This window comes from Mustela erminea, chromosome X (genome assembly GCF_009829155.1).
Source record: "Mustela erminea isolate mMusErm1 chromosome X, mMusErm1.Pri, whole genome shotgun sequence".
NCBI lineage: Eukaryota > Metazoa > Chordata > Mammalia > Carnivora > Mustelidae > Mustela > Mustela erminea.
Window position 1 is genome coordinate 34,251,029 of NC_045635.1, and position 12,697 is coordinate 34,263,725.

At 44.3% G+C, this 12,697-nt stretch overlaps 2 long non-coding RNA genes across 2 annotated transcripts; one reads left to right on the top strand and one right to left on the bottom strand.

Annotated features, from left to right (window-relative positions):
• Positions 1 to 2,301: 2,301 nt before the first annotated feature.
• Positions 2,302 to 10,331, bottom strand: LOC116583110. Its single transcript, XR_004282614.1, has 2 exons — positions 10,207 to 10,331; positions 2,302 to 2,517 (listed from the first exon to the last, which is right to left on the bottom strand). It is a non-coding gene; the product is annotated as an uncharacterized LOC116583110 (long non-coding RNA).
• On the top strand, positions 9,707 to 12,380 carry LOC116583112. The gene is made up of 4 exons (XR_004282616.1): positions 9,707 to 9,808; positions 9,896 to 9,960; positions 11,531 to 11,656; positions 12,283 to 12,380. It is a non-coding gene; the product is annotated as an uncharacterized LOC116583112 (long non-coding RNA).
• The last annotated feature ends 317 nt before the right edge of the window (positions 12,381 to 12,697 follow it).

Consider the following 12,697-nt stretch of genomic DNA (forward strand, 5'->3'; position numbering starts at 1 on the left):
AGAGATCAGTTGAAATTTGACCTTCTCTATATCGCCTGGATTTTGCTATGATGATGTATGCAGGGGTGGGGGTGAGGGGTGTCCATTGGCTTCCAATCCTATGCTGGGTTCGTCTCCTGCGGTACAATAGGGCAATCTAAGAGAAACCTTCTCCAGCTGTATTAAAATGGGGGCGGGCGTGGGATGCTGGGCTGATGCACTTAAAATGCACTTTGAAGCATCATGGAAATTTTGCAAAAGACTTTTATGTAGCAATAATTCTATTGATGGAGTCAATGAGAGTTTTGTCTGTGTAAGAACTGCAGGATAGGACCCCAAGTCACATGCTTTCAAAATTATTCTCCCTTTGTTGGATATCACAAAGGATATTTTCCCATGAAAACAAGATCTTTTGTTTCTTATGAATTCATTCTAATTTTGAAGCCGGCTGACAGGGTTACTGCGTGTTCTTCTCGCGCTGGCAGGTGGCCCGAGGGAGCTGGTGGAATGGGCTCAATCCTTTATTAAGGCTTTTCCTGGTCGTAATGTCATTCACTTCTCATCTAAAACCATAGTCCTTGATGTTCACTTCCAAAGGAGATAACAGTGAGGTCATGGATATGATCTGTTCCTCTTTGGATTTTAAAGGCAGCAGGCAAGAAATCTCTGCCTTTCTGGTTTTCCTACCTTTTTGCAAATACATATGGCTAGCAAAACAAAAACGAAAACAAAACAAAACAAAAAACAAAATAGCAACAACAACGACAAAAAAGCAACGCATACAAAATACGGACAGGTAGTGAAAGTTTAGACAAGTCAGAGCATCCATTTTCAAAGGCACTTACTAAGTTGCACGGGCTAAGGTCCGTGCAGAAAAGAAAACAGATACAGTTCCCTCATCCTGAGGACTCACGCTTGATCCAGCCTGTGTGCTGTGGGAAAACATTTAACCACAGTTTGGTAAACATTTATGTAAACGATCCTCAGATCAGCGCTAACTACTGAGGATTCAAAGACAGGGAGGGAGGGCCTAGGCTGGACCCTCGAGGAAGCCCTGCAGGAAATGCTGTGTAAGTTGTGGCAGGACTAGAGCCCAGAGATGAATCTGAAAGTGCTGTAGGAACTCAGAGGAAAGGAAAATCAACATATGCTCAAGAGACTATCATCAAAAGTTGACAAGAGAGTAAGCTGATATAGGAAAGATATATTTTTAAATTTCCGATGTAACCCATTGTGGAAAGCCTTTGCACTGAATCCTTTAGTAAACCTGATGTTGCAGGGAGACACAAGAGGGGGAAAGCAATGCTGTGTTACAAGATGGGGGTCCAGCACTCGGACCCCTCCAACTAGTACTAGTAATTCCATGGACTGGGCCTGTGTACATGTGCACACGCGACTTTCCACCACCAAGCTTCCGGAGATCTCCGCAGAACAAAGGAAGGTGAGATGAGGGAGCCTCAGCCATGCATCGTGTATCTTTGATCTTCACGACATCAATTGTACCTTTTGTGTGCTCACTTCTTACCAGGCACGAATTATCGAGTTATCGTTTCCATCAATCTTGGAATGCACGCTGGCCTTTGATGTCCAGAATAGCTTATCTGTGGTGGCTTTTAGGGGACAGGGTGGGACAATATATGATTGGAGGCCCAGATGTCTTGGGAATGTCATACATGGACAATACACAGTGTCCTTTTTGGAGCAAGAAAAGAGGACTTTGCAAGTAGGTAGGCTGTGGTTGAGTTGGTTGGTTAATTTGTTGGTTGGAAAAGAAGAGATTGTGTCCCTTTCTGGTGGAGACAAGGAAGGAAACCCTGGTTAACAGGGATGAGTGGAGGAAGGGGAAGGAAATGTCCTTGGCCCAAGCATAAGGGTCAGGTAGAGCATCGAGTGAAAGGTGGCAGGAGCCTTTGGGCAGTCGTTGAGCCTGGTTTGGCTGCAGGCTTCTCAAAGACAGGAGTGCAGCACTGAGAAGGGAGTCAGAGGGTGCCAAGCTGAGACCAGATGCAATGATGTGGCAACCATCGTCTTGAACCAGAAATGGGGACACATGGTCTGATGGGAGACTGTATCCAAAGAGGAAAAGAAATGAAACAGGCAGGGGGTGCTGGGTGGTGAAGTCAGTTAAGCCTCTGACTCTTGATTTCAGCTCAGGGTGGTGAGATGCAGACCCCCGTTGGGCTGTGTGCTCAGCGAGGAGCCTGCTTGGAATTGTCCTTCCCCCTGGAGCCCCTGCCCCCCAGCACTTGTGCACTCTCTCTCTCTCCAATAAATAAATAAATCTTAAAAAAAAAAAAAAAAGAAAGAAGCAGGTGGCCTGGGCAGGACATATGATTTTAGTAATGATGATAATGAAATAACCAGAGAGGACTATATTAAAAATCAGGCTTCTAGTGAAGTCTGGATTGCAGAGAGACAAAAATACTGCTTTATATCCATCAAGCGGCATCTCCATGAGATGTTCAAGGTCTTTGGAATGCGTGAGCTGCTTGTCATACGGCTTCATCAGACTTCAGAAGGCCTTGGTCACATACTAACCTAAAAATACACAAAAGCCAAATTGAGTCATTGGTATGGGGAAAAGAAGGTTTTCTTTTCCACGTGTTGTTTTGAAGAGGGTGTTAATGAACTCAAATGGGTCTCACACAGCCGCTCAGTATAAGGGGCTTCTACCTGAAGGTCAGCTCCAAGAAGAATTTTTAAGAAATTTTTTCCCTATTCCCGTTCTATGCCTCTTCCTGAACCTCACTCTAAACATTTTTAAGAAAAGGTCTTAGAAAAATAGAAACTAAAGGGGCCAGGGATGGGGGGAGGGGAAGCCTGCTAGAATGTTCTTTGTTGAACAGCTGCAGGCACTGTGAGTCAAGGCCACAGGGAGAGAGCTCTTGCTTGCTCAAGTGTCTGAGGACTTCGGTCCAGACCACCCTTTCTTTGGAAATTTCCTTGACATAATGGTAATGTGTCTTCTTTCTATTAGGTGATATACAGTTGTACCTGATCCTTATTTCATAACTTGACAGAAGCAGGAGCTGGCAGATGTGTTTTCCTAATCCTAGACTGTTTGAATTCATGTCAACATAATGGACTAAAATGGCTCTTATAAAAAAACAGAATGCCACAGACTTAAGGCCAAAATTTCAAGGGACCAAATCTACCCTAATTCCTTATAATATCCCCACCGAGTGCAAAGCTGGACCCTCTATCACCTAGATGCCAAAAAGGCAAGGGACATGGGATGCCTGGGTGGCTTAGTCACGTAAGCGTCTGCCTTCAGCTCAGGTCATGATCTTGGGATCCTGGCATCGAGTCCCGAATCGGGCTCCCTGCTCAGTGGGCAGCCTGCTTCTCCCTCTGCCTGCCGCTCCCCCTGCTTGTGCTCTCTCTCCCTCCCCTCCCTCTCTCTCTGACAAATAAATAAATAAAACCTTTATAAAAAAAAAAAAGAAGCAAAAGACAGCAGAGCTTTTGTGCATCTAGGTGGTGGTTGTTACAGAACAGGCCTTTAGTGTTTGATCCACTGGATACGCTGTTCTCAGAAATCTTTGCAGACGCACGATCTTGCAAACCACTTGGTCGTTCAGCACTGCAGAAGATAATGCCGTAAGTATTTCATTGGCTTGTTGGTAGACCACCACAGAAGGGAGCCTCTAGCTGACCCACTCAGTGTTGTGCCCAAGCGTACTCACCCTAGGCCACAAGAGCCAACTATGATATTTTTGGAAAGTGTCTTGAAATTGGCAATGTGGAGTGTATTTACGCCATAAAAATTAGCAAATGCCAAAAACCGGGGCTTTTTTTTTTTTTCCCCTTTCCCCCAGACAGCTGGTTGTTAAATATTTACTAGCACACCACTGGCTTGACTCCATTCCTGGGAAGTACTAAACTAATTACAAGGCTAGAGAAATAGCATGGATGAATCTCACAGACATGATTCTGAGTGAAAGAAGCCAGACGCAGAAGATGACATATGGTATGATTCCACTTACGTGAAGTTCTAGAGCAAACTAATCCGTGGTGAAAACTAGCAGGACTGAGTTACCTCTGGTTGGGGGGGGCATGAAGGAACATGAAGAATTTTCTGAGTGATTAAAATATTCTGTATCTTAAGGTGGCTCTGGGTGGCCAGGTATATGCTGTTAATCAAGCACCCATCAAATTATATGATTAATATCTGTGCAGTTCATTGTATGTCGGTTTTACCCCAAAGGGGGGAAAAATGACAAACAAATATTAAACCCTACTTAATAGGTTTGCTCTGTACAATTGTAAGGGCTCACCATTTTGAAACTATTTGTGTATTTTAGTTTTGAGTCAATGTATAAATACATTGAGGATAATGAGAGTCAGTTTTCTCACTGTTGGAGGAAAAAAGATCCTCAGGTAGGGATCTCAGGATAGAATGAAGACTGTGATAAAAAGAATTTAACTGTATCACAAAAGTACGAACCCACCTCACAGAAGGGGGCAGGAGTGGAGGTCCCGACAATAAGTGACTTAAGAAATGATTGGATTCTCTAAGACAAAAGGCAACAGGAGCTGCACATAAGCACCAGCTTAACAGGAGCTGCACATAAGCACCACCCCCAGTGGGGGGCCAGATTGGCCATTCAGATCCTGGTACACAGGTATACTGACAGGGAGCAATTTGGCACCCGGTGGTGCATGGTGGGAGCGAGGTTTCTCACTGTGGAGATGGGAACTTACAGGTAAGCAAGGGAATGGCCCACGTGGTAATGGATTAGAGTTGGAGACATAGATATGAATGCATGGTTAGCCTCAATATAGATACAGAAGTATCTGTAGATGTGTGTATATATTGAGGTTAGCATACAATTATATTTCTTTGTTCTGTCAACTGAGAAGGCCTGGAAGTGGTGATAGCCCAGTAGCAAAAAATACACCCCATGCCAAGATCTTGGTTCCTAAAACAATCCTTCAGTCAAAGAAAATGGCGCAAATGATTAACTCTGGGACTGGGGCAGATAAAATACGGGACAAGCCTGGAGGATCTTGTAGTGTCAAAGAGTAAAGAAACACAAAACAAACAAACAAACAAACAAAACTCCATTGCTACGAGTGTGTCCAAGAAGCTGTCTAAAAAGAGTTCCCAGTGGCTGAAGCTGAACAACTTTTTTTGAGCAACAAAGAGAGCAATACCAAAGCATAAAATAAATATCCGTGAGTCCACACTGATATAAGTAAGTTCTTGGGGAAGAAGAGATAAGTCTCCACTGTAGGAGAATTCCAACTATTTCCTGCAGACCCTTGAACCAAAGGATATGGTACATAATTCCCACGCCTTAAGCGGGGGCTGCACACAGTCGTGTCCTTCCAAAGAATGGAGTGATAGAAAGGAGGAACAAGAGGAGATTTACAGTCCAGATGATCAAGGTCAACATCAACAGCAAGAAGTCGTGCTGACAGTATACCTGTACCCTGGATACGACATGATGGGAAAGGTACTTCACCTTTGTGGTCCTCCTCCCTGAAACCCATGCCCCCCAGTGTAATCATGAAAAAAACACCAGAAAGATTCCTTTTGAGGGACATTCTACAAAAACATGTGGCCAGTACTTTTCAAAATTGTCAAGGTCATTAGAAACCAGGAAAGCCAGAGTCACTGTCAGGGAGGAGGAGCCTAAGAAGTCATGAGAACTACAAATGGCATGTGGTACCCTGGGTAGGATCTTGGGACAGAAGGGGGATCTTAGGTAAAAACCAAGGAAATAAAATAAAGCAGAGCTTCTGGTTAATAACAGTGGATCAATAGTGGTTCATTAAGTGTAGCCACATATGCCTACCGCACTGACGCAAGATGTTAATAGGGGAATTGGTATGGGATATATGGAAATTCTGTGTACTCTCTGTGACTCAATAACCACAATTTTTTCTGTACAACTGAAATCTTTCTAAAAAAGAAAATCTCCTAAGAAAAACAAAAGCCCTCAGCAACCGATGGCTGGCCATCCGTGGCTTGGGAGTGCAGAGGAGAGTGTGGCCCAGATGTGCGGCTCGGAGCCACCGGGATGGTCCTAGCGTGCCCCTCTGCGACATTTTGAAAGTTCCCCTCTGTCCCAGTGGCCCTTTCTTTTTACACTACACTCCTTCCAATCTTGCCAGCAGAATGTGAGCTCTGATTAGAAACTGCAGTGGCCTCAGGGGGATGGGAAGTTGGAGCAGAGCCCCCAAACCAGCAGAGGCAAAACCTGGGGTGCCTCCTTCCATGAACTTTGTAGACCCAACGGGTGGGGCAGCCTGCCTGTGTGTGGATTATTCCAGTCTTATTCCAGGGAGACACAATGATGCGGCCATTCCCTGGGCTGTTCTCTTTGGGCTTTGTGCGGATCTAATTTGCATGAACCAAGAGGTTCTGTTTTGAGAGTTTCATTGCATTCTCCCCGAACGACGCAGTTGGGAAAGCTCGGCCAAAAAAAGTGCTCCAACTACACAGCTGAGGGAAGTGCCTCCTCTCTGCAGCTCCTCTGCAGGCTTGCTGCTGTTGGTGGAACTGGAACATCTGAACATGAGCTAAAGGTGCTGATGTCTTAATTTCTGGAAGAATCCCAAATGAACAAGGCTTTGCACTGACTGCACAGGTAGCCAGGAGCATAGACTGCTCTGCTCATACCTGTCTGGTGTGCTTTGGTCAAGACTGCCTGAATGGGTGGTTCACTGACCTCAACCTGGTCATTACACTTCAAAGTAGTTACGTCCAGCCCAAGGTCAAGTCCATGCTCAGGGGTACCAGCCACAAATGGTCACTGACTAATACTATTTGAAAATGGCCTATGCTTCCTGATTTTTCCAGTTTCCCTCTTGAATTTTAAAATTGGTAGCCTGTTGTCTTACTACCAGAAGGAACGGTATGTGACAGCAATTAATATAGATGGATGGCTCCATCCGTTTTCCATATTAGCTTTGGGAGAAACACTATTGCACGATGTGTTGGGGCTCTATCAGACCAGCATAAAACCAGAGTAACTAACATGGAAACATAACCCGACCAAACAACATTAGAACATTCTGTCTGGCCCACAAAGGATTCTCTTCACCAACAGAACTGGAGAGAGGGGCGTTGGAAAAAAGTTTTTCTCTGACTTTTTGTCTAGCCCATCACTGTTAGCGGGTATCATCAGTAAAACTTCATTCCTAACTGACCGTGAGGCTCAGGGCTTTCATATACTCGTAAATACACCCAGAAGAGTTGATAAGAAATGCCTGGCTCTATACATATTGATCTACGATTGGGATTTACTGCTGCCTAGAAAGTTCTACCCAATTTCAGCTTCTGCACTGTACCCAGCAGAGGCAATGATAAATACCAGTGTGCCATTGGGGCTGTCACTTTGGAGAGTGGCATGAATGATGATAGAACACAAACACAAATTCCGGAAAAACTTGGATTGGCTTTCCTGTCAACGCTACTGAAATGCGAGATGGGAAACTATTGATAGAAAGCACCAAAAACTATTGATAGAAAGTCCCTGATAAAATGTTACATAACAATGACGGTGCTGTGCAGAAGGCCCGTTTCACCGTCTCTGGAAAAACAGGAATACATCCTCCAGAGAAGCCTGTTTTTAGAAAAGACTTTTGTGGGGCACCTGGGTGGCTCAGTGGGTTAAGCCTCTGCCTCTGGCTCAGGTCATGGTCTCAGAGTCCTGGGATGGAGCCCCATGTTGGGCTCTCTGCTCAGCTGGGAGCCTGCTTTCCCCCCTCTCTCTCTGGCTGCCTCTCTGTCTGGTGATCTCTCTCTCTCTGTGTCAAATAAATAAATAAAATCTTAAAAAAAAAAAAAGAAAGAAAGAAAAAAGAAAAGACTTTTGTATTTTCCTTCCAAGGGAAACCAAAGCAGAGAGAGAATGGAAACGTGGTGAGTTGGAGAGACAGGTTAGGAACCCATCAAAAGTTGCAAAGTTATGTTTCCAAAAAATGCTCTGACCACTGTGCCTTCCTCCCTACTTAAGAGAAATGACTTCAGTTAGGCTTTGGGAAAGCAATTTGGGCTGTTTTTACTTGAGTACTTGTTTTCCCTGTGGTCTGATAAAGCCAGCGACACAGAACTGGCTTCAAGGAAACTAATGGGCGATGTAAGTGACAAAGTCAAAGGCAGTTGGAGATGTGGTACCGAAGCCCTCACTGTATTAAATTAGTTAATACATATACATAAAGGAGCAGTGTGTCGAACATAGTAAGTGCTCGATAAACAGTGGTTCTTGTAATAAATGCTGTCAATGTCCTGCCCCATGTTCCCTTGGCCAACCTCCGAGCTGGCTTGCCTCTGAGTTCCTGGGCACATCCCCAGGTTTCTGTCTTGAGTGCTGGCCTTCCTTGGTTTCTATGCCCCAGGGTTTTCGGTCACCCCTCCTACCCCCACTACCCAGAGCTCATTCACTTCTTGGCAGGAGAGCCCCAGGAAAAACCTTGAACCACTAAAAAATGGGGTTGGTGTTTAAGTACCCAGCTTCCTTGCCCTGAGGTGGAACGATTCTGAGGCCTGTTCTCCAACATTCCTCAGAGGGTCCTCAGCAAGCAGGATCGCGCTCTAGCTGCCCACGACAGAAGCCCAGTCATGAAAGCCTCCTTTTCCTGTCTTCTCTCCTTTTCCCCACCCTCTCAGTTGTGCTTCCTGGGATCCCCTTTCCAAGCAAACTGCCTGAACCGTCCGTCCGTTCTCAGAGTCTAGTTTTTCCCAGCAGCCAGAACTAAGCAAAGTCTGGTTGGCCCTCCCCGCTGAGGAGCCTGGGAAGCAGAGCTGTGCAAGGTCGTGACATCAAATTCATTGTTGGCGCCTCCACAATGATCTGGTCATGGGAGTCCACATGGATGCATGTTGATTTGGGAAGTTATTGAAAATGGCCACAAATTACCGGAGAAGTAAGGAACAGGCTTTGGGGATAGGGCTTGGAGCTAGAAACCAAAGAAAAAGGCCCATGTCTACTAAAATTTAAGAAATGTTGGCTACATTGTAACATGTTAGCAACTCCTTTGCTCCTGGGCCACAAACTTCGTAATTCCCATCATGTTCCAACATGGACAGCAAAAACACGTACAGTGGGTATCACAGTGGCCTGCAAAACTGCATTTGCTGCGTGGAAAAAAAAAATAAACAAGCAAAAAAAAAAAAAAAAGCTGTTCAAGGCTTTTAGTTCAGTATAAATTCATTCCTCTAAAGGAAAATGCCATCCTAAACATTTTTTACTTGCAAAACAATCTTCAAGCTATAGAGCAATTTATTTCACATGACATTTACAGAAAATCAACAGAAGTAGCTTTTATAACGTGTGGATCCACAAATCACATCTCCTCACTACAGTTATGCATTGCAATCTCTTGAGGTCTCCTTTGGTGCTGCCCCTGGGAGAGGGCCTTTAGAGATGATTGGTTCTGTTCACATAAGTATCCTTCCCTCAAAGGAAAATTTATATGATTCCATACCCGGGCACCGCTGTTTTCTCCATTCCCAGGCCCACAAAGACAGTCATTGACAAGGATTGCTGCCTTGTGCCAACATTTCGTATGGTGCTTTATTTGAAACAAACAAACATTTGAAAAGGGAATTTAAAAAAAAGGCAAACTGAACAATTATAACAAAATCCAGTAAGATCTGGTGACAGCCTTAGTGCCCAGCCTTAGCATGTCATTATTCCAAGTGACATTTCTTCCCTTCCCATTCACTCCTTTCAGTCCTTGGAGGGTGGCTGTCCTAAGGCCAGCTGAGCTCAGGGGTGGAGTGGGCTCTCACTCGGGGATGCGAGACCACAGTGTCTACTCTGCAGCCGTGATTATTGTTAGTTACCATTTAATGCTGGTCAACAGAAGACAGATGGTAAGCAATTACTTTCTGAAGACTTGTTCAGAAATAATCAGTATATTTAAAATTTTAATCTATTATGGATTTTTTTTCCCTAATTAGGCCTAGATCCTCAATGAGAAGGATTTACAGTCTCTGAGCAAGGACACGAGAGCGACAAAACAAAGGTACATTAAAATATAAAACTGGGCAAGCTTTCAAATGAATAAGGTGGCATCAGAGGGCAGAGGAGGCGCTGTCCAGGGATGCAGGAGACCACAGGGTTTGGCTCTGATCTGCGTGGTTTGTGGACAGTAACCCTCACATTGGGATAATGGTCAGGGAGAAAGTGAGCCCCCGTCTTAGTCCGCTCGGGCTGTTATAACAACGTAGAGTGCACCGGGGGGATTAAACAGCAGAAATTTATTTCTCACAGTTCTGGAGGCTGGGAAGTCCAAAGTCAAGGTACTGGCCTGTTCTCATCCCACTGGGGGCCCGCTTCCTGGCTTGCCGATGGTTGTCTTGTTTCATTTTCATATGGTGGAGAAAGGGCTCTGGTCTCTTCCTCTTCCTCTAAGGGCACTGATGTCACCATGAAGGCTCCACCCCCACAGCTTCCTCTAGACCTAATGATCTCCCAAAGGCCCCACCTCCAAATACCATCGTGTTAGGGATTTGGGCTTCAACATGTGGACTGGGTGAGACACAAACATCCAGTCTTTAACACCCCCAAAGACAGATCTTTGTTGAGTGTTCATTAGCCGAAAGAAGACAAGGGTCTTGCCAGATTACCTCCCCTCAGCTCACCTCTCTGGTGCTGTGAACAGCCTGGAGCACACAAAGCCACTCTGTGTGAGTGAACTCAACCTGCTTCCTAGTCCTCTGGAAGAATGGCATGGAAATTTCCAAACTCGAGTTACAGGACCAAAAAAAAAGTGTTTATTGATAACCACAGTGGCCTTCTTAGGAGGGTGGGCCTCACTGAACCTGAACCAGAGCTGCTCTTGCAGCTTCTTGTTTTTCTTTTATTGTAGTAAAATTCACATAAAATCCTCCATTTTAAACTCGGGCTTCTTCATCATTTTTGTGCCATGCATCCCACTGGCAGTCTAGTAAAATCTATGGACCCCTTCTTAGAACCATGCTGTTAAATGCCAGAAATAAAATACACTTGACCCTTAAACAATGTAGGGGTCGGAACACCGACTCCCCAGGCAGTTGAAAATCCATATACAACTTTTGACTCTCCAAAAACTTAACTACTAAGAGTCTACTGTTGTCCAGACACCCCTTTGATAGCATAAGCAATCGAGGAACACCTGTCTTGTATTTTATATGTATTATATATCTGAATTCTTACAAAAAAGTAAGCTAGAGAAGAGAAATGTTAGAAGAGAAAATACATTTCCAGTCCTGCACTTTATTTTGTTTAAAAAAAAAAAATCTGTGGATAAGTGGGCCCGTACAGTTCAAACCTGGGTTGTTCAAGGATTAACTCTACATAGACTCTCAAAGAAAGCCAATTCCTTTGGAATTTTGTCATCAAATGTTTGAGGATCAAATGTGCCAAACAGCAATATATGTTTTTCTTAATGAATGCATTGCTAGCAAGGGCTAGTTGGCAGAAGTAATAACTGGTAGAATTTTGCTTGTTGGCAATGGACTCAGGTACCCGATTCATAACAGATGCAAATGCTGAATGTTAGCTAGAAGGTTGTGAAAGTAAAGAAGTAACATTTTTCTGTCCGTGCTCACCAGCAGGGCAAAAGTTGGAGGCCTTGGGCCCCCGAGGGACGTTCTGGAGAGGACTTTGGACTTTAGCTGCACAAGGAGCTTGAGTTGGCCTCGACCCCCAAGGAACAGAGGATGCCAGCTGAAATCCAGGTATGCAGAAGTACACTGAAGTCACTGCCGAGTGCAGCATTGGCATGGGTTGGAGGGCCTGAATGAGGTCCTGTGGGGGTAGTGGGCAAGCGCTTGAACTCTGGTTCTGCTACTGACCTTGGGCAAACACTTTCACCCCTGCAAGCAACAATCCGCTCCTACATTAAGTGAAGAAATCAGCTATCCGCAATTCATGTGGCTTGCATGAGGGCTCAGTGCAATAAGCTGTGTAAAATTTCTAGCGTGGTTTCTGATATGTGAACAATGTAACTATCACCATCATTATTATTGCTATTATTATATCAAGCTTCTCTTTATAAGTGAGGTCAGTCCTAGTTTTTTTTTAATTTTAGTGAAAAATGAAGACAATTTTTGCATAAAGGTTTTAAATGCTCACAATAACATCTCTTCTAGTCCTTATTCATATCCGCTCCCACCATTTCACTTGACTTTCTCCTCTTTGCCATCCTTTGGGATGACACCAGATTAATTTTTTTTCAGAAGGATGAAAAATTTCTTGAGAAAGTATCCTCACTCTTTGCCCTCTACTTGCTACCACTGTAAACACACACACACACACACACACACACACACTCTCTCTCTCATTCCTCTCTTTTTTCCTGCAGTAAGAGAATCAAATCCAGGCCTCCTGCCTGGAACTGCAGAACATTACCATCAGGCTGGTCCATTAAATATCATTTGAAAGTCAATTTTATCCCAGAGTGGTAAGTAGTATGCGTGCTTATGTCTTCATCTACCTTAATTAGGAAAAGCAATTTGCTGCACATTTCTTAAAAAAAGAAAAAAAAAAAGCTGATCAAATTTGAGCTCCTGATAGATTGAAACACAGCGTATGTTGTGGTGGTGGTACAAAGATGTGAAACCACTTCCCACATCTAAATTATGGCTTGGTCTAAAAACAGTCCAGCCTTATGACTCGCATGTTTCCTAAGTAACTTGTACAATTGCCCGTAATTATGGAAATAGGGGCTGTCTCCTGAAAGGCAGCCCCTCCTCATTTTGTTTCTCGACCCAGAATAG